Source organism: Callithrix jacchus, chromosome 2 (genome assembly GCF_049354715.1).
Source record: "Callithrix jacchus isolate 240 chromosome 2, calJac240_pri, whole genome shotgun sequence".
Lineage (NCBI taxonomy): Eukaryota > Metazoa > Chordata > Mammalia > Primates > Cebidae > Callithrix > Callithrix jacchus.
The window spans coordinates 127,576,957-127,599,324 of NC_133503.1; the positions used below are offsets into that span (position 1 = coordinate 127,576,957).

At 34.9% G+C, this 22,368-nt stretch overlaps 1 protein-coding gene across 2 annotated transcripts in view; it reads right to left on the reverse strand.

Moving 5' to 3' along the window:
* XRCC4 (X-ray repair cross complementing 4) overlaps window positions 1-22,368 on the reverse strand; it is a 271,368-nt gene that overhangs the window by 34,473 nt on the left and 214,527 nt on the right.

Genomic DNA, 22,368 nt, shown 5'->3' on the forward strand with positions numbered 1-22,368 from the left:
ATTTCTCCGTAGTTAATTCTATTAATTTATATTGCTTAGAAAGTAATTCTATAAAAAACATAGGGGATGATAGAGCCTAGAATGGTCTTATAAATAACCTCAAACTCTTTGTAGTAAATTCTGTGGATTTACTTGGTCTTCTTTCATTACACTCTCTTTTCAGGATGAATTTTTGCTGCTATAGAAACTGGAAAGCTAAAAATTGTATTTCTCAGTCTTCTCTGTGAAATTATTGAGATATCTGAAGGTTAAAGTGAGGCAAAGGATATCCTCTTAATTCATTGTACTGTTTTTGTTTTTTAGTCCCAACAAGCAAAGTCTTGATAGAGAAGGAGAGGGTTTTCTGTAGATTTCTGTGCCTATTCTTCAGCTTTCTGTGTGGCAAGAGGCAGGTGTGGTAGAGGTGGTGGCAGAATACATGTCCCCAGGCCCCTTCACCAATTTTGAGGCTGTCGTGCAGAGAAGCTTTCTGGTGACTAGATTAGAGCCTGGCTTCTTGCGTTCTTTCATATTTTTCAGTTTCACAAAGGGCTTTCTTTCCATATTTGTGAATCTTTTATAAAATATATTAAAATTATATATAAATTATTGATATTATATTGAATATTTAATAAATGGCCTTTATTATAAAGAAGAAATATGTACAGAAACTATATCTGGAATAAAGGGCCTACTTAAATTATCGTACACAAAATAGTGGTATACATTACTGTGAGAATTTAAGAATATATATAAAACAGATACAGATACAACTTTTTGTTCTGATTTTTGCTCTATGAAACTACCAAAATGACTAGATGATAAATTTTCTAGGTAATTTTTTTATGGTTGAAAGTGTTTTGTTGCTGACCTTATTATACTTCTCTGCCACAAAATATATTTATTTATAAATTGAAATTAAAATATTTCCTGTGGCTAAAGGTTCTAAGGATTTTTTTCTATTTTTTAATTGATACATAATAGGTGTATATATTTTGGATATACATGTGACAATTTGATACATTCGTATAATGTATAAAGATCAAATCAGGGTAATTTAGACATCCATCACTGTAAATATTTGTCTTTTCTTAATGAGAATTAATATTCATATTAATTCTCTTCTAGCTATTTTGAAATTATGGTAAATTATTGTTTATTATAGTCCTTGAGTGACCTTTTGATCACTAGGTCTTATTTCTTCTACCTGTTTGCTTGTACCCATCAATCAACCTCTCTTCATCCCCCAGCTTCTTGCATTCTAATGGCAGCTGATTTGGATCACTCTCACAGGCCCGCTAGAGCCCCATATTGGCTTTCCAATGACTTTATGAGCATCAAATTCTTTATGTGTACTAGTTTCACATGGCTAAATTACCACAAACTTGATGGCTTAACACAATAAAAATTCATTATCTTACAATTCTGGAGGGGACAAATCTGAAATAACTTCTATGGGGCTAAAATAAAGGTGTTGGCAGGGTTACACCCCTCCAGAGGGTCTAGGGGAAGATCAGTTTTCTTGGCTGTTCCATGGTCTAAAGGTTCAGTTCTTGGATCTGAAGGCTCACGTTCCCTTCCTCCTCATTCAAAGACAGCAGCTTAGCATCTTTTCTCTGATTCTGCTTACATCACATGGCTTCTTTCTGTGAAATGTTCCTCTTCCTCCCTCTAATAAGGAAATTTATCATTGCATGTAGGGCTCATCTGGATAATCCAGTATAACTCCTGCATCTCAGATACTTAATTTAATCACAGCTGAAAAGTACATTTTAACCATAAAAGGTAACATGCACAGATTCTAGGGAGTTGCTCCTGAATACCCTTGGCAACTGTTATTCAGCCTTCCTCTTTTACATGTCACCATAGGAGGGAACATATTCATAGAGTCCAGGCATTAAATGGAACTCGACAGCTTTTCTAAGGGAGATGGGAAAGCTTATTCTGTTTCCCACAGAAAGGTGCACAGAATAAATGTAAAAATATTATATAAAATAATAATAATAATGAAACTTACAGTACAGTCAGGAGGCTGTTTTACTTTATCACCTTCTCCACATCTGGCCCATCCTTCTTATTTTGCTCTGACTCCTGCTGATTTCCTAGCGAAACCTCTCACTGGAGCCAATCAAGCCTCCACAAATTAGCAAACACGCAAAGTAGATCCAGCCTCCCTGCTTTGGCTCATCTGCTCCTCTTGGTTGAATGGCCTCCTCCTACTCTTTACAGCTTCAGTCCTCTCCCATTAATGCAGTGACCAACAAATATTCTTACTGCTTCCTAAAATACTCCCCATCACTACAGCTGAAAGAGATTTTTGAGATCCTGTAGCCAGAAGCCTTTACCATATAAGATTTAAGTTCTTGGGCAGTTATCTTTAAAAATGATCACATCTTTTATTCCCCACAGGAATGGAAGCTCCTGAGTTCAGACACTCTATTTTACATTCACAGATAGTTAATTATTTGTCTTTCCTGAATATACTAAAAGAAAATTTATACTACTAAGAATAAAGGAATATTACGAGCATGTTTGTTTTCTTTGAATGTCCCAGAACATAAAAACTGGTTTTAAAAATCTTATTAACTTGTGATACTTTCACATTGTACTTATACCAGTCAACAACTGCAGAGTTGTGATAATAGATGGCATTTTTTAAAAGATCCTTTTCATTCCTAAAGCCTTAATCCATTTTCTAGAAGACCCACATATAATTCTTTCTGTTCAAAAGCATATGAAAACCACATTCCCTTAAAAGTTAATAGAAATGGCTTAATAAAGCCTAGTGAAAATTTCAGTATTGATATTTCAATATTTGTTAAATTAATGTGATTGCCATATATAACCTTCTCAAAATTGCAAATTAAATTTCTATGGAGGATATTCTCTAAAGGTTTGTTCCTTGCTGTTCAATAAATGCAAAATAATGGTTCTCATGTCATGAATTCCTACACAAAAGAGTATAAAAATTCAAATCAAATTTGGATATTTGAATTTAAAATATTAGATAACAGAAATAGTTATGAATTAAGACTAAACAGGACAAAGATTAAATAATTATGCAATCTAAATTTTAATGAGTGATTTGTGAATTACATAAGGAGTTTGTTTGAAACATTCTATTTTAAAAACATAGATAGAATTATATTTACTATTATTTTAAGTTTAGGAAATATATATTTAATAAGAATCCTTTTCTGTTGGGTAAAAAATGCCAAATATTACAAGTACCTATATGTTCTTACAATGTAAAGAGTAGTATTTTTAAAGGGAGCCTTTGAATTAATGACAAAACCTGTACAAAAGTGTAGAGAAAATTTGGCATTGATCTTTCTTAAGAAACTAGAAAGTTATTTTGTGAATGGCTAAATCCATGTATAAAATAAGATTTCTATTTCCCCCAAATACAAATAGTTAGAAGTGGCCCATTTTTATAATTAATACTTATTCCAGCATACATAACTTTTTATTAAAAGATCCCATACCAAATACTATTATTTCTATCCATCCATCTATGAGCTTGTTTCTAGCCATTCATCTATTCATGATATTTATGTCTATTATATTAAAAGAAATGGAATGCTGAGAATGATTAAATACTTTCTTAGTAATATGACTACACAAGGATTTCTTACAGGGCTCAAGCTTTGTTTTATTGATGGAACACTTTCTTCAAATGAAATATTGTAGATATCTTCTAACAAGCAAAATAGTAAAAAGTTGAACTGTCCTTGGAATTAGGGAGAGGCAATAGGAGGAACATTCTCTCATTTACCAACTTTTTTCTTGGTCCTCCAAAAGATATATCTGGGGGTCCATGAAAAAGAGGAATATATAATACATTCTGGTAAGATACAGAGTATACTGTATGCTTCCTAAAAACTTTCATCACAAAAATGAAAGTATAAAGTTCAATCATTGAGTGTTAACTCTAAGCTATTTGATTATTTCAGCTGGAATTTTCCAACTGGAATTCCATATGGCTCTAGAAAGCCAGTATTTACGGTATGTACATGTAGTAAACAGGAATATACATAGAAGGCTTCCCAGTTTCTTAGTTTTTTCAACACTCTCAACCTTCCCAGTACACATTACATTCCAACTAAAAATAAATGCTTTCTACTCCTAAACTTTTTTTTCCTTTCTATTTCTGTGCTTCTGAATTTGTCATTCTCTGTCAGGGACGCTGCCATGCCCCCACCACTCACCAACTCAGCTTCTTACTGCCTGGATATAAAGCTTTCTGATAACCACAACTAAGTGTGGCTTCCAACCTCGGTGTTTGACATTCTGCTTATGAGTGTCTTAAAATATTTTCAATTAAAAGCATTCTCTTTATAGTTTTCTTAAGACACAAATACTATTTTGCCTTAAGAAATAAAGATTTTTTGAATTTGTTAATCCCTCAGCTAAATTGTAAGTATCTTCAGGGAGTTATGTTAAGGAAAGCTGGTGGCCCCTCAGTGTTAAATACAGTGTGGAATCTATCAGAACTGCTTATGAAAGGGCCACAGATAGAAATATTACCTATTCTCTATGACTCTGCCCCAACCTCCAAGCATCAAACAATTGGCAGGAACAAGGTATAATCACTGTCTAGAACAAATGAGTAAACATTACTAGTTTGAATTAAGAAAATTTAAAACCCCATCAGAATTACTTCAGCACTTCGAGAATCTGTCTATCAAATCTGTCTATCAGCAAGGAAGTATGCACTGGATTCAAATACTTTAGAAAGAAATCTGGTACTTTTCAATATTTGGTCAGGGTGAGGCTAGACTATGTTAACAAGGGAAAGGTGCAGTGTGTGCTTGCTCTGGCATAGTAGAGACTCTGAATCCCAAGTACAACCAACTCAGAGTACTTACTCCCATGGAAATAAGGTATGACCAGAGTTCAACAATGAAATATTCTAGAGAGTTATGAAATTTCCCTTCCTCTGTTCCCCCTTTTTCTTTCTGCTTTCTCTTCTCTGTTCTGTTCTATTCCGTGCCTCATGAAAGGGGAAAAAAAGGCACAAAAACATGAGTCACAGCTTTCAGGATCTCTAAGGTAGTCACTGCTCAAGCTAAAGCTCTTCACTGAGGCACGTCCCTGTTGCCTGATCAGTCCTATTGCTGGAGCCAGGGAGGGACAATGCTTGTGTGGCTTTGCTCACATCATCCACTCTTCATGAGTACTGTGTATTGCTTACTTAATTTGAAAAACCTAAACCATGCAAATTATCAAACAACAATGGCTGAGAACTGTATTACTCCATTTCTGTGGTGTCCATTTGCTTATGAAATTATTCATGTTAACATAACGTCTTAATTATTTGGTGCTTTAAAATATCTTTCTTAAGAGAAAAATGTGCAATTCTGAGATTTACTTGATAGCTTGAATGTTTTTATTGTCTTGCCCTATTTTAAAAGGTGACTAGAAAGTCTCACATTAAATTCAATAATGTTCTCTGGTTTTATATACCAAAATGTTTTTCTCTTCATATTTGAAGTGAGATGAACATACAAATGATGAATTAATATTGGATTAATTTTAATGTGATGGCAAATTCTATGGTTTTTAGTTACTCCTCATTGTCCTGCTCTGTGATCTTCATGAATATGTATTTATACATGTTTGCTTGTATGTGTGTATATATATAAAAGTACGAATTATGCATCAGCCCATATAGGTATCATAATAGTACTTGCTGAGGACCACATGATTTCTAGTTGCTAGAAATCTGCAACCTTCAGGAGAGAATTCACTAAAATATTCATGCTTAACAGTATTTTTTAAAACTGGATAACTGAGTAATCACTGCTGCCTGTAAACTTTTGTAAAATATATCCCTGTACTTTCCTGACATGATAAACAGAAGCTGCAGATTAAAATGTAACATCTTTGGTGATCATCCTGAGAATCAGTTCTCACTGTGCTGTGATAATGAAGAGATTATTCTAAAATTCCACAGATGTTTTCAGTTTAAAAAATTCTTGATCTCATCCTTCTCTCTTTTAATGAATTATGCTTGAATGTTTAATGGTTGAGACTTTGTATAATTAAGCTCTAGCTACAGTCAGAGAGTAAAACATCAAAAAGAGTTAGTTACCATTGAGCTGGGTCAAGAGAGTAGATTTAACCTTCATTCAATAGCCACCTCTAGAAACAAAACACTTTCTCAGCCATCCTTTAAGAGATTATCTTAATGAAATTGAGTTTTACCAATTTTAGATCTAAATTAATCCAGTATAAGTTAATATTGTGGGCCATGGTGTAGGGTAGAATTTTCCAAAGGGTATTCCTCAGAACAGAAGCCCTTTGAAGTGTTCTTCATAATAAGAGTTCAGTTACTTAAGAATTTTGGGAAACATAACACATTTTGGACTCTGTTTTGAGATTTAAATTATATATCTTAAAGGCTCTGAGTTGTTCAGGTAAGAAATAAGTCTAATTTTTACTTAGCATTTCCTAAATTTATTTTACCCCAGAATACTTTTTTCTCCCCCTGCCCCAACAACACTCATAAACATCTTGTAAAATTGATCTGGATTAGATAAAACAAAAAAAAATCTGAAGTAACTGTGGGCTTTACTCAACAATAATTTGTTAACATTGGTTCATTAACTGCAGTAAGTATACCATACTAAAGTAAGATTTTAATAGTAAGAGAAACTGAGTGTGAGGTATATGGGAACTCTCTACTAGCTTATTAACTTTTCTGTGAATCTAAAGTTGTTCTAAAAATTAAGCTTATTATAAAAAAATTTGAAGATGAAAATAGGACATGAAATAACACTGAGATAAGAGTTAAGAAACCTGACTTCTAGTCTAGCTCTACCAAGTTGCTTCTGGGAGACCCTGCTCAGGTAACTAAAACTAAATTACTGAAACTTTATTTTTCTTCCCATAACTATAAAATGGCACCAAGACATGAATGAGTTAGAGTTTGCTTGCTTCTAATTTTATTTTGTAACTCAGAAATACAACTTCAGTTTAGTAATTCAATTTAGCAGATATTTTTAGGTAGATATACCAGCCAATTTGAGTGCCTTAGAAGAAACTTAAAGCAAATTAGTCTTATCGAACCAACAATAGAATTAGTTAAGTTACAGTCTTATCTAACTACTAAACTTATGAAAAAACTCAATCATTTATGGGAAATTTATACATTTTATAGAAGCAAAGCAAAGGTAACTTTGATCAAGAGTTTTTCTAAATAACTACACATTTGTATGGATACTCAAACCTTCATTTTCTGGTAGAAGTTAACTAAAGTCATAATCACAGAGAGTATATCTGTGAACAAATTAAAATTCTATCTATCAATATTACTCTGGAGGCAGGAGAATCACTTGAACCTGGAAGGTGGAGGCTATAGTGAGCCAAGATCGCACCACTGCATTCCAAACTGGGCAACAGAGTGAGACTCTGTCTCAAAAAAAAAACAAAAAGTTGCTTAATAGCCCAGTAATTTTGGGCAGATGATTCACGTGATCCTAAAAGTACTTGTGTACTTTTACAGTTTTGGATGGTGGATGGTGTCTGTTAACTTGTGTTCTAAAATACTAGATTATTAAAAAAAATTATTTATGTCATATTTTAAATTACTTTTGTTTAAACCACTTCTAGGCAATCTGTGATTTCCTTTTCATCTATTCCTCACCTCACCCCAGTTAGACTAGTTAATTAACAGTTGACTGTAGTTGAGTGCGGTCATTAGTTTTACCATATTTTCAAAAATTGTTCTTTTATTTGCCATGCATCTACAAATATTCTCAATGTTCTCTTTAATAATATTTGTAACTCTTTTTGAGCTAGAAATTACACTAATTTGAATCATTATCTTAAATCTTTCATTCTCAGTTTAATCCATATAACATTATCTAAATATAAGCAGTCTCTGTGGTATTGCCTCTCTAAATGAATTTGCTACTGTATTATTTGAATATTTTTACTGAATTATACAGTACTTGATTTTTACAAGTTTTCGAGGCCTGAAATTAAATATATTTTAATTGTCTCATTTTTAAAAAGATTTGCTATAAAAGTAATCTCTCTCTTACAATTTGGAAGAATTGTAAATTGTTACTACTTTCCTTATAATTTATTATTTTACCACCACAATTGTCATTAATGTTTCTCATAATAAAAGCATTCATTCACCAACCAACACTTATGTGATGGCTCCTACACTATAGAATAATTGTTCTGACAAATGTACATTTTGCTTTAATCCTATCCACTAAGAGATATAGTTGAAACTTTTCTCTGCACATAAATAAAAATATCCTTCATTTTGTTTTACAGCTAGGGCAACAATATAGTGTAGAGCATGTACTTTAGATTCTTACTACCTAAGTTTGACATCTTTTGTACTATTTATTATCTGTGACTCTGCCTCAGTCTCCTGAGGAAGGAGTTGGGGAACTCCCTCCGCTAGCCAAAGGAAGCCATTAGGGACTGTTCTGTGAGGAACAGTGCACACCAGCCCAGATACTATGCTATTCCCATGGTCTTCGCAACCTGCAGACCAGGATATTCCCTTGGGTGCCTATACCACCAGGGCCCTGGGTTTCAAGCACAATATGGGGCGGCCATCTGAGCAGACACTGAGCTAGCTGAAGGACTTTTTTTTTGTATCCTAGTAGCTCCAGGAATGCCAGAGAGACAGAACTGTTCACTCACCTGGGAAGGGCACTGAAGCCAGGGAGCCGAGTGGTCTTGTTCAGGGGATCCCACCCCACACAAAGCCCTGCAAACTAAGATCCACTGGCTTGAAATTCTCACTGCAAGCACAGCAGTCTGAAGTTCAACTGGGATGTTCCAGCTTTGTTGAGGGCGGGACATCCACCATTACTGAGGCTTGAGTAGGCTATTTTCCCCTCACAGTGTAAACAAAGCCGCAGCCTACCACAGCACGACAGAGTCAATGTAGCCAGACTGCCTCTCTAGATTCCTCCTCTCTGAGTGGGGCATCCTTGAAAAAAAAGGCAGCAGCCCCAATCAGAGGCTTATAGATAAAACTCCTATCCCCCTGGGAAAGAGAACCTGGGAAGAGGAGCAGCTGTGGGTGCAGCTTCAGCAGACTTAAATGTTCCTGCCTCTTGGCTCTGAAGAGAACAGTGGATCTCCCAGCACAGCGTCAAGCTCTGCTAAGACATACTGCCTCCTCAAGTGGGTCAGCCCATCTGATAAAGGGCTAATATCCAGATTTGACATGGAACTTAAACAAATTTACAAGAAAAAAACTCCATCAAAAAGTGGGCAAATGATATGAACAGACACTTCTCAAAAGAAGACATTCATGCAGCCAACAACCAGATGAAAAAAGCTCATCATCACTGGCCATTAGAGAAATGCAAATCATAACCACAATGAGATACCATCTCATGACAGGAAGAAGAGCAACCATTAAAAAGTCAGGAAACAACAGATGCTGGAGAGAATGTGGAGAAATAAGAATAATTCTACCTTGTTGGTGGGAGTGTAAATTTGTTCAACCATTTTGGAAGACAGTGTGGTGATTTCTCAAGGATCTACAACCAGAAATACCATTTGACCCAGCAGTCCCATTACTCAAAGGATTAAAAATCATTCTGTTATAAAGATACATGCACACATATGTTTACTGCAGCACTGTTCACAATAGCAAAGACTTAAAATCAATCCAAATGCCCATCAATGTTAGACTGGATAAAGAAAATGTGGCACATATACATCATGGAATACTATGCAGCCATAAAAATGGATTAATTCATGTCCTTTGCAAGGACATGGATGAAGCTGGAAACCATCATTCTCAGCAAGCTAACACAGGAACAGAAATCCAAACACCGCATATTCTCACTTACAAATGGGAGTTGAACAATGAGAACATATGGGCACAGGGAGGGGAACATCACATACTGGTACCTATCGGGGGCTTCGGGGCTAGGATAGGGATAGCATTAAGAGAAATACCTAATGTAGATGATGGGGGGATGGATGCAGCAAACCACTATGACACATGTATAACTATGTAATAAACCTGCACATTCTGCACATGTACCCTAGTACTTAAAGTATAATTAAATAAAAAAAAAGACAGGATATACGTGCACACGTGCACACGCACACACACACACGATAAAATTAGTGTGTCTTAATCAGCTATTATCCTTGATAAACTTTGCCCACAAAGTTATTCTATGTTATACTTTTAGTACAATTCTTGCTAAGTTTTAGAAGCTTATGAATTTGAATGTTTACATCCATTTATATGAAAGACTAGATGCTCAGCTAATATCTCCTGCTTAAAATAACTAAAAATGCTGGAGAGAGAGAGAAAGCAAATATACATACACTTTTTTTTTTTCTTAATAGCACTGGAGAGCTAGTAGACTTGGTAAGACAGCTATAGACTTGGTAAGCACAGCAGGGAGAGACAAATCCTAGGGCCTGTCCAAAGTGGAGAATCTAACAGGAGACCTTCTCCTATAAAGGTGGAACACTGCTGACTCACTTTGTAACCACAAAGTATGTTTGCAGCCCAAACTAATATAATTTATGTAGTTCAAAAGCAAAACAACCTCAAATAATTAGTTTAAAGTGGTCCAATAGTGTAGGTACAAAGCAGAAGCAAAGACAAATACTTTGCAGGAAAAACTCCTTCATACTAGGCCTCAAAGAAATCCCATAAGTAATTTTCCATTAAAAATAGCTATTCTGGATATGGTAGTGCATGCCTGTAATCCCAGATACTCAGGAGACTGAGGCAGGAGAATCACTTGAATCCAGGGGTGGAGTTTGCAGTGAGCTGAGATTGTGCCACTGCACTGCACTCTAGCCTGGGCAACAGAGCCAGACTCTGTCTCAAAAAAAAAAAAATTGCTATTACATAGTAAATAGTTACTTCACTCATAAAGAGGCAAAGCAAATAAGTGAGAATAGTACCAACAAAAGCAACAAAAGTTGGTTGTGAAGATTTCAAATATTATAACTAACAGACACAGGAATCATGTTTATGATACTTAAAGAAATAAAAGATCAGCTTAAAATAATAACAGGAAACTACAAGAATGACAACACAAATTTGAAACAAAACATGTAATATCTAAAAATAAAACATAATACTGAAATTCAAAATTCAGTGATCAAGTGTAATAGAGATTAGCTGCTCATATTTGAAGAGATAATTAGAAAACTGGAAGAAAGTCTAAAAGGAATTATGGGGAATTCAACCTAAAATGTCAAAGTAAAAAATATAAAAGAAAGTTTAAAATAAATGGAAAATAGAGCAAGAGGATCTAACGTAAGTCTAATTGGAACTACAAAAGGAAGGGGCAGAGTGAATGAGGCAGAAGAGCTATTTGATGAAAAATGGCTGAGAAACTTTCAGAATTGATGAATTTCACCAAACCTAAATCTTGAAAATCAAAAATTGCAAGCAAAATAACTCAAAAGAAATCTACATTTTGTTGTATCATAATGGAACTTCAGAACAGCAAAGACAAAGGGGCAATCTTAAAAATAGCCAGTGAGAAAAGACAGATTACCTCCAAAGGAGTGCTTGTAAAACTGTTGGCCAATTTCTCAACTTTCTATGAAAGTAAATCCTTAGCATGCTGAAAGAAATAACTCAGAATTCTAGCTTCAGTAGAATTTATTCTAAAAATCAAAAGTAAAATAAAGACATTTTCAGTCCACTAAGATTGGGAAGTTTGCTTCCAGTGGAACTTCATTAAAGGAAATTCTAGAGAATACACTTCATGCAAATGTAAAATAATCTAGGATAACAAGGCTAACAAGCAACAAGAAAAAAATGAAAGTTATAGATTTTCAGATAAATTAAAATGAGTATTGACTATATAAAATAACAGTAAGTGTCTTATTCTTTAGAGACAGACAGAATTAAACTATTCTACATAAAAATAAAATACAAGTTATCAGGTTACTTGGAATTAAAGGAAGTTAAGAGAGTTAACGTTTAAAGGAATTAACGTCTTCCAAATCAGAAGACTCCTGCGTTTGTTGTCTGACAAGAGCAAAGCATACTTGGTTGACTTTATACTTTCATATGTTAAGAGAGCATGTTGTAATTTTAGAGTACACTGAAAGAAGAGAAGCAGTGTACTTCCTCCAAAAGGAAGTAAAAGATAAAAACTAACAGATGAGATTAAGAAAAAATCCAAAAGGATAGTAAAAGATAAAAACTATCAGATGAGATTAAGAAAAAATCCATCTAAATGTACTATGCCAGAGAGACTTCTAAAATATAAGGACACATAAAGGTAGAAAGTAACAAGGATGTAAAAACAAATATGACAGGTAAACACTAATCAAAAGAATGCTCGTGTGGCTATATTAGTATCAGATGAAACAGACTGAGATAAAAACATGAGAAATGCTGAGAGTCATTTTATAATAATGAAAGATACTCTTCTTTAGGAAGATAAAACTATGGGATCAAATTTTACAGCCTTAGATTGATGACCACAAAGACATATGGGAGATTTTAGCACATTTATTTTCATAGGATAAACAGACTGAAATAGGTAGAATACAGAAAATCTTAATAACAAGATAATTAAATTTGATCAGTTGAAAAATATATACATATAACTTTGCCCAATTGTAGACAGTTTTATTTTTCAACACATATGGAACATTTATGGTGCCATAAGACCGTTTTCAAAAAATTTCAAAGGACTGGATTCATACGGTGTGTAATTTATACTGTCACTTACGTGCTTTATGACTTAGTTGAACTTATTTAACCTCTTTAAACTTCAGTCTTCTAAAGTGCAAAATGGTAATGATAATAATAATAATATGCTTCTGTGATATTAGGCAGCAACATAATGCATAAATGATGCATTAAAAGGTCCTACATGCCAATAGAAAAAGTTTGTATTTTAAATTGAATACATTTCAAATATGAATGGCATGATAAGTTTTTAGAAGGACAAAATCTTTTGTTAATGTTTCTGTTAATCTGCTGGTTTTGGCAGCAAGGTGGAGATTAGCTTAGAGATGGGAGCAGAGAGAGCTGCATTAGGAATAAATGAAAATAAATAATATGAGAAATAAGAAGAACTTTAAGTGTGTGTGAAAAGACTATCTTCACATATATTCACATTCCTATTTAACAATTTCAATCCCAAAAAGAAATAACAGAAACTAGGCCTACTGTGATACTTAAGTAAAATATATCTAAGTCTACTTTTAAAGCATTGCATAATCTTACACTATAATATTATTTAAAATTGAATAAATTTCACTGTTAGGTATTTCTTCTTCACAACCAACCTCCAAAACAAAAATACTTGCTATTTCTGTTAACTGAGATTAATAGCTACTTAAAATACTTAATGTATTGCTGTATTCATTTAATAATCTTAGAAAACAAGAGAAAATATTCCTAAGCATTGCATTTGAAGAAATTCAGTTTGTAAATGCACATGTGGCAAATACTAAATAAATTTCTTGAATTTCTCTACAATACTAATTTACATAAAATTTGGCTAACATATAAAAGTCCATGTCATTTAAATTTGAATAGACGATGTTAAAATTAATCTTCACAATACTTCTATGTAGCACAAGCACTCTATGTGGAAGAGGTTCTTCAATAACTTAGTCTTGTCTTAAATTTTTTTTAAATTTAATTATTTTTAAATTTATTTTTATTGCATTTTAGGTTTTGGGGTACATGTGAAGAACATGCAAGATAGTTGCATAGGTACACACGTGGCAGTGTGATTTGCTGCCTTCCTCCCCTTCACCTATATCTGGCATTTCTTCCCATGCTATCTCTCTGCAACTCCCCACCCCCCCACTGTCCCTCCACTATTCCCCAAAACAGACCCCAAAGTTTAGTGCTCCCCTCCCTGTGTCCATGTATTCTCATTGTTCAACACCCACCTATGAGTGAGAACATGCGGTATTTCATTTTCTGTTCTTGTGTCAGTTTGCTGAGAATGATGGTCTCCAGGTTCATCCATGTCCCTACAAAGGACACAAACTCATCATTTTTGATGGCTGCATAGTATTCCATGGTGTATATGTGCCACATTTTCCCTGTCCAGTCTAGCATCGATGGGCATTTGGGTTGGTTCCAGGTCTTTGCTATTGTAAACAGTGCTGCAATGAACATTCGTGTTCATGTGTCCTTATACTAGAACGATTTATAGTCCTTTGGATATATACCCAGCAATGTGATTGCTGGGTCAAATGGAATTTCTATTTCTAGGTCCTTGAGGAATCGCCACACTGTCTTCCAAAATGGTTGAACTAATTTACACTCCAACCAGCAGTGTAAAAGTCTTCCTATTTCTCCACATCCTCTCCAGCATCTGTTGTCTCCAGATTTTTTAATGACTGCCATTCTAACTGGCATGAGATGGTATCTCAATGTGATTTTAATTTGCATTTCTCTAATGACCAGTGATGATGAGCATTTTTTCATATCTTTGTTGGCCTCATGTATGTCTTCTTTTGTAAAGTGTCTGTTCATATTCTTCGCCCACTTATGAATGGGCTTGTTTGTTTTTTTCTTGTAAATCTGTTTGAGTTCTTTGTAAATTCTGGGTATCAGCCCTTTGTCAGATGGGTAAACTGCAAAAATTTTTTCCCATTCTGTTGGTTGCTGATTTACTCTAATGACTGTTTCTTTTGCCGTGCAGAAGCTGTGGAGTTTGATTAGATCCCATTTGTCTATTTTGGCTTTTGTTGCCAATGCTTTTGGTGTTTTGTTCATGAAGTCCTTGCCTACTCCTATGTCCTGAATGGTTTTGCCTAGATTTTCTTCTAGAGTTTTTATGGTGTTAGGTCTTATGTTTAAGTCTTTAATCCATCTGGAGTTAATTTTAGTGTAAGGTGTCAGGAAGGGGTCCAGTTTCTGCTTTCTGCACATAGCTAGCTAGTTTTCCTAACACCATTTATTAAACAGGGAATCCTTTCCCCATTGCTTGTTTTTGTCAGGTTTGTCAAAGATCAGATGGTTGTAGATATGTTGTGTTGCCTCCGAGGCCTCTGTTCTGTTCCATTGGTCTATATCTCTGTTTTAGTACCAGTACCGTGCTGTTTTGATTACTGTAGCCTTGTAGTATGGTTTGAAGTCCGGTAGTGTGATGCCTCCTGCTGTGTTCTTTTTGCTTAGAATTGACTTGGCCATGCGGGCTCTCTTTTGGTTCCATATCAAGGTTAAGGTGGTTTTTTCCAGTTCTGTGAAGAAGGTCATTGGTAGGAATGTTTGTGATTTTTGCACATTGATTTTGTATGCTGAGACTTTGCTGAAGTTGCTTATCAGTTTCAGGAGATTTTGGGCTGAGATGATGGGATCTTCTAGATATACAATCATGTCGTCTGCCAATAGAGACAATTTGACTTCCTCCTTTCCTATCTGAATACCCTTTTTTTCTTTTTCTTGCCTGGTTGCTCTGGCTAGAACTTCCAGTACTATATTGAACAGGAGTGGTGAAAGAGGGCATCCTTGTCTAGTGCCAGATTTCAAAGGGAATGCTTCCAGTTTTTGCCCATTCAGTATGATATTGGCTGTTGGTTTGTCGTAAATGGCTTTTATTATTTTGAGATACGTTCTGTCAATACCGAGTTTATTGAGGATTTTTAGCATAAAGTGCTGTTGAATTTTGTCAAAAGCCTTCTCTGCATCAATTGAGATAATCATGTGGGTTTGTCTTTGATTCCGTTTACGTGGTGAATTACGTTTATAGACTTGCATATGGTGAACCAGCCTTGCATCCCTGGGATTAATCCTACTTGATCATGGTGGATAAGCTTTTTAATGTGCTGTTGCCATTGGCTTGTCAGTATTTTATTAAAGATTTTTGCATCTATGTTCATCATGGATATTGGCCTGAAGTTTTCTTTTCTTCTTGAGTCTCTGCCAGGTTTTGATATCAGGATGATGTTGGTCTCATAAAATGATTTGGGAAGGATTCCCTCTTTTTGGATTATTTGGAATAGTTTCAGAAGGAATGGTACCAGCTCCTCTTTGTGTGTCTGGTAGAATTCGGCTGTAAACCTATCTGGGCCTGGGCTTTTTTGTGTGGTAGGCTCTTAATTGCTGCCTCAACTTCAGATCTTGTTATTGATCTGTTTAGGGCTTCTGCTTCTTCCTGGTTTAGGCTTGGGAGGAGGCAAGTGTCCAGGAATTTATCCATTTCTTCCAGGTTTACTAGTTCATATGCATAGAGTTGTTTGTAATAATCTCTGATGATGGTTTGAATTTCTGTGGAATCTGTGGTGATATCCCTTTATCATTTTTTATTGCATCCATTTGGTTATTCTCTCTTTTCTTTTTTATTAATCTGGCTAGTGGTCTATTTTGTTGATCTTTTCGAAAAACCAGCTCCTGTATTTACTGATTTTTTGACGGGGTTTTTTGTGTCTCTATCTCCTTCAGTTCTGCTCTGATCTTAGTTATTTCTTGTCTTCTGCTAGGTTTTGAGTTTTTTTAATCTTGCTCCTCTAGCTCTTTCAATTTTGATGATAGGGTGTCAATTTTGGATCTCTCCACTCATCTCATGTGGGCACTTATTGCTATATATTTTCCTCTAGAGACTGCTTTAAATGTGTTCCAGTGATTCTGATATTTTGTGTCTTCGTTCTCGTTGGTTTTGAAGAACATCTTTATTTCTGCCTTCATTTCAATGTTTATCAAGTCAACATTAAAGAGCCAGTTGTTCAGTTTCCATGAAGCTGTGTGGTTCTGAGTTAGTTTCTGAATTCTGAGTTCTAACTTGATTGCACTGTGGTCTGAGAGACTGTTATTATTTCTGTTCTTTTGCATTTGCTGAGGAGTGATTTACTTCCAATTATGTGGTCAATTTTAGAGTAGGTGTGATGTGGTGCTGAGAATAATGTATATTCTGTGGATTTGGGGTGGAGAGTTCTGTAAATGTCTTTCAGGTTTGCTTGTTCCAGGTCTGAGTTCAAGTCCTGGATATGTTTGTTAATTTTCTGTCTGTTTGATCTGTCTAATATTGACAATGGGGTGTTAAAGTCTCCCACTATGTCTAAGTCTCTTTGGAAGTCATTAAGAACTTGCCTAATGTATCTGGGTGCTCCTGTATTGGGTGCATATATATTTAGGATCGTTAGCTCTTCTTGTTGCATCAATCCTTTTACCATTATGTAATGTCCTTCTTTGTCTCTTTTGATTTTTGTTGATTTAAAGTCTATTTTATCAGAGACGAGAATTGCAACTCCTGCTTTTTTTTTTTGCTCTCCATTTGCTTGGTAAATCTTCCTCCATCCCTTTATATTGAGCCTTTGTGTACCCTTGCATGTGAGATGAGTTTTCTGGATACAGCACATTGATGGGTTTTGGCTTTTTATCCAATTTGCCAGTCTGTGTTTTTTGATTGGGGCATTTAGTCCATTTACATTTAGGGTTAATATTGTTATGTGTGAATTTGATACTGCCATTTTGATGCTAGCTGGCTGTTTTTACCCATTAGTTGATGTAGATTCTTCATTTTGTTTGTGGTCTTTACCATTTGGTATGTCTTAAATTTTTTATCATTAAATTTCAATGTGTTACATAACATTTAATGACACTAACACTTTTGGTATAATTCCAAATTGGTAAAGATGTTTCATTTTTCTAAATGTTACCATATTCAGTTTACTTATATTTTGTTATGAAATTCTGCATTTACACATGTATGTTCATTGTGGCACTTACAATAACAAAGACCTGGAACCAAATGCCCATTGATGATAGACTGGACAAGGAAAATGTGGCACACATACACCATGGAATACTATGCAGACAGAAGAAATGATGAGTTCGTGTCTTTTGTAGGGGCATGGATGAATCTTGGAACCATCATTCTCAATAAACTGACACAAGAACAGAAAATCAAACACTGGAATGTTCCCACTCATAGGTAGGTGTTGAACAATGAGAACACATGGATATAGGGAGGGGAGCATCACATGCTGGGGTCTGCTGCGGGGGACTAGGGGAGGGACTGGGGGGTAGAGAGGTTAGGGAGGGATAACATAGGGAGAAATGCCAGATATAGGTGACAGGCAATGGAGGCAGCAAACCACACTGCCATGTATGTACTTATGCAACAATCCTGTATGATCTGCACATGTAACCCAGAACCTAAATTACAATCAAATATATATATATATAAGATAATTTTAAAAATCTGCATGTATATGCATGTATAAGGTTTCCCTGTAATTTTCCTTTCTGTTAGTAACATCATCTGCCTTTATTATCTAAGATGCTCATTCTTTTTGCTCAAAGTGTTTGTACAATTTGAATAATCTATTCTTTGCAAGTCTGTTGGCAATTGTCTAAGACTGCACTGAACTGTTTTTATTTAATGGGAATATTTTAAACCGTTTCTTCACATTTTGTTTTAGTAATTTGTCTATTCTCTTCCGACTCAGATAAACTGGTATACAATGGTCACAGTCATCTCTATTTATAATTTTAATATCTGTTACTTTTTTTCCTGACTAATATTACTTACTTTTCCTATATTTCAAATTTGTTTACTTTCAAAATATCACCTAAACAATGTTTTTAATCTTTCCAGAGGGTCAAATTTTTAATTTGTTGCTCTTCTGCAGCTTTTTCTTTTACTTTAATTTCTGCTCTCACTTTCACAACCTCCTTCCATCTAATAAAATGTAATTCATGTATCACAAAAAAATTAAAATAAATTTTTTATCATTGACTTACAGTCCCTAAATGCTATTAAGCATGATTCAAATTTAGGGGAAATATCACCTGGCTAGTATAAATGATATTAATAAGAACAGCTATGGCAGAGAATGCCATGGTGGCCTATCCTTGCCAAGAAATTCTTCTTATAGAACCAATGTATTGTTCATTTGTATGTCCTATGCAAGACTGTCATAATTAAGGTGAAAGCAAATGAAATTTACTCAAAGTGAAAGAGTGTGTTGAAATAATGTGTCAGAATAAGACGAATAAAACAGGCCAAAGGGAAAATGTGACTTCAAGAGATTTTACACATTGTCTCTGTTGGTCATTTTGGAAGTCTTCCAAACATTACATCAAGTAAAGTCAGACTCAAGAGAAATTTGTAACTTACATACTTTATACTTTGGCATAAAACAGTGTTAGTATCTCTGGTTGTGCTATTTGGAAAGGAGAGAAGAGGAAGAAAAGGAGATCAAGGTCATGCTTATTTGCTACTTCCCTGTTATTTCCCACTGGAAAGCATCAAACTCTTGAGTCTGACAACACAGTATCCCTTTCATTTCTCATCTGGATTACAACAGCCTCCTAACTGGTCTTCTAAAGTTCTATTCTGGCCCACTTTTAATCAATCTATCTTACAGTAGAAAAAGTAATTTTCTCTCAATGTAAATCAAATAACACAGTTCACTCTTTAAAACCCTGCAAAAGCTTCCCAAAGCATAAAGAATAAATTCCAAACTCTCTTATTTTGGAATCCAGGCTCTGCATTATCTGGATCCTGCTTACCTCTCCATGCTAGATAGGTTTGTTCATGTTTGTGCATGTGCTTGTGTGTGTGTGTGTGTGTTGTGTAAGTGTGCATGTTTGTTACTTCCTGTGTATGCTTCTGTCTAAACATGGCCAGTCTCTTCCTACCTTGGAGCCTCTGCATATGTCCTTCTTTCTTCATGGAATACCTCACCTCTAAAAAGACAAGTGCTTTCTGTTTACATGCTGCTTAAATATTACCTGCCTGGAGTCCTTCCTGACAATCTTACCTAGGACAGATTCAATCTGTGATTCTCTATCTCAATTCCCTGTTTGCTGCCCTTGTAGCATATATCATGGAGTACAATTATTTATCTGTCAGCTTGGATCACGAGGTCAAGATATCGAGACCATCCTGGCCAATATGATGAAACCCCATCTCTACTAAAAATACAAAAAATTAGCTGGGCATGGTGGCGCATGCCTGTAATCCCAGCTACTCAGGAGGCTGAGGCAGGAGAATTGCCTGAACCCAGGAGGCGGAGGTTGCGTTGAGCCGAGATCGCGCCACTGCACTCCAGCCTGGGTAACAAGAGCAAAACTCCATCTCAAAAAAAAAAAAAAAGCTTTTCACCTAACATATAGGGTCTATAATGACAAGGTAGGTGACTTTTCTGATGGCATTTTATGATATACAACATTTTATGACAGATATATAAGATGGAATATTATATGTGCACATCAGTTGTATTTTTTTTCCACTTAGAAACACTTAGGACAGTATTTCAGAAATCATGTTCCATACTGGTAAGTTGAGTTCAATTAAAAAGTGGTGCTGTGGTCAAATAATTTTTGCAAGTGCTACTCACTATATGTAACCTCTTGAGAGTTCATAATGCAAATTAGTATATGTAAAGATTTAAAAGAAATCCTTTTACTTGTACTCCAGTCCATTGATTCCTGTATTTGAAGAGTCTGCAAACTCCTCAATCTTTTCCTTATTTAGCATTTACTAACCTTCTAAGGTATAATGCTTAACATTAAAAACTTTGAGAAATGATGATCCAGAACTCCAAGGAGGTGCTATTTGTCTACGGACTTTGCTACTAAACTATCTAAATAGATTCAAAGATTTCTATCATATCACCATTGAGTATACCCAAGAAACCTCTTGTTCCATAAAATCACACTATAAATAGTGAGTGCTAGAAAAAAAAAGCATTATCAGAAAAGTCAACTAAATTTACATGAACTAGTAAAAATCACTAGTAGATTATGAATACCTGAAATTCAGGCCTTATCCCTGACATTGTATTTTATATGTTTTATTTTAGATACATGATCTTTTAATCATAACTGTGTTAGTTTTATTATTATTTGCTTATGAATTAATAAGGCAACCAGAAGTCTCTCAATTAATTCCTAAAAAGCTATTGAGGCAGAATTTGCCGCTAATGGCAATCTGCACCCATAATTCTCATAAGGCACACTAATTCTCTTTTTTTTTGAGATGGAATCTTGCTCTGTCACTCAGGCTGGAGTGCAGTGGCCCGTCTCGGCTCACTGCAACCTCCACCTCCTGGGTTCAAGCTATTTTCTCCCTCAACCTCCTGAGTAGCTGAGATTACAGGTACCTGCAACCACAGCTGACTAATTTTTGTATTTTTAGTAGAGATGGGGTTTCACCATCTTGGCCAGTCTGGTCTTGAACTCCCGACCTTGTGGTCCACACGCCATGGCCTCCCAAAGTGCTGGGATTACAGCTGTGAGCCACTGCAGTCGGCCCAATAATTCTTTTTAGTAAAATATTACATAGCTATCCACTGCTGCTAACACATTTTTATTTAGCCAGTTCACCAGAAGTTTAACTGATAGTCATGAGTAATTGGAATTCATGACTTTTTATAGCACGATATAGCTAAGATACATATTCATCAGCAAAGGTAATTTTATTATTCTATCTTTGAACTCTTTCATAACTTTACTTTTATTCTTCAAAATACCAAAATTTTAAATTTCTAGAAATCCAACAACTGAGTCTATGACCCTTATTATCTTTTAATTGTATTTCTTTGGAACAAAATACTATTTGGGCAAAAACAACCTGCAAGTTCCTCCCTTGTACTTAGAAACTTTTGTACAAATATATGCAACTGGTGAAAATGCAAGTGTATCTGGTTGCTATGAACGGCACTAAAAATTAGTCACGGTCATTTTCGTTTTGTCATAATTTTGTTCTTTAGTATTCAGAGTATTTAAAGCACTTTTTAAACCTATTTATGATTGAGAGAGAGAGAGGAAAAAAACAACTCAAACATCCTTGAACATTTTGGAAAAAGGATTTCAAAAGAAACCAGAAGAATTAGAGTTAGCTATTAATGTCTTGGTATCTACAGTTTTCAAAATAAAACTGACTTTTAAAAGAATACTGATATATCAGTTATTTTTATAGTTTTGTTTAATTTAAAAGTATCATTTGCAATCTACCCTGTTCAAAACCAGAATTGCTTCTGTTCTTGTATATTCTAATCTTTTTCTCAGAGGATCTGATGTAAAAACACATTCAGTCACTCACTTATCAATTCAAAAAACTATCGCTTGCATACCTATCACTCAGTGTACAAGTTTCATGCTAAGTGCCACAAAATTCAGAAAATGCAAGAGTGCTATCTCTGCCTGAAATCTACAAACTGATAATGGAGGGAAGACATATACATAAATATAGGGCAATACGGGTTCTACATTAGAGGATGTGATTAGCAGCCTACAAGTTCAAAGAGAGATTGCTCTCATGATTTCCAAGAAAGTCTGAGTAGAAGAGGTAACTTTTGATGGATTAAATTATAATGGTTGTGAAGGAAAAAGAATTTTCAAACAGAGAGCACTTTAAACAAAAAAAAAAGAAAAAAGAAAAGAAAAAGTAAGAAATGTGAGGGGATGAATAGATGAGAGATATATTTGAGTAA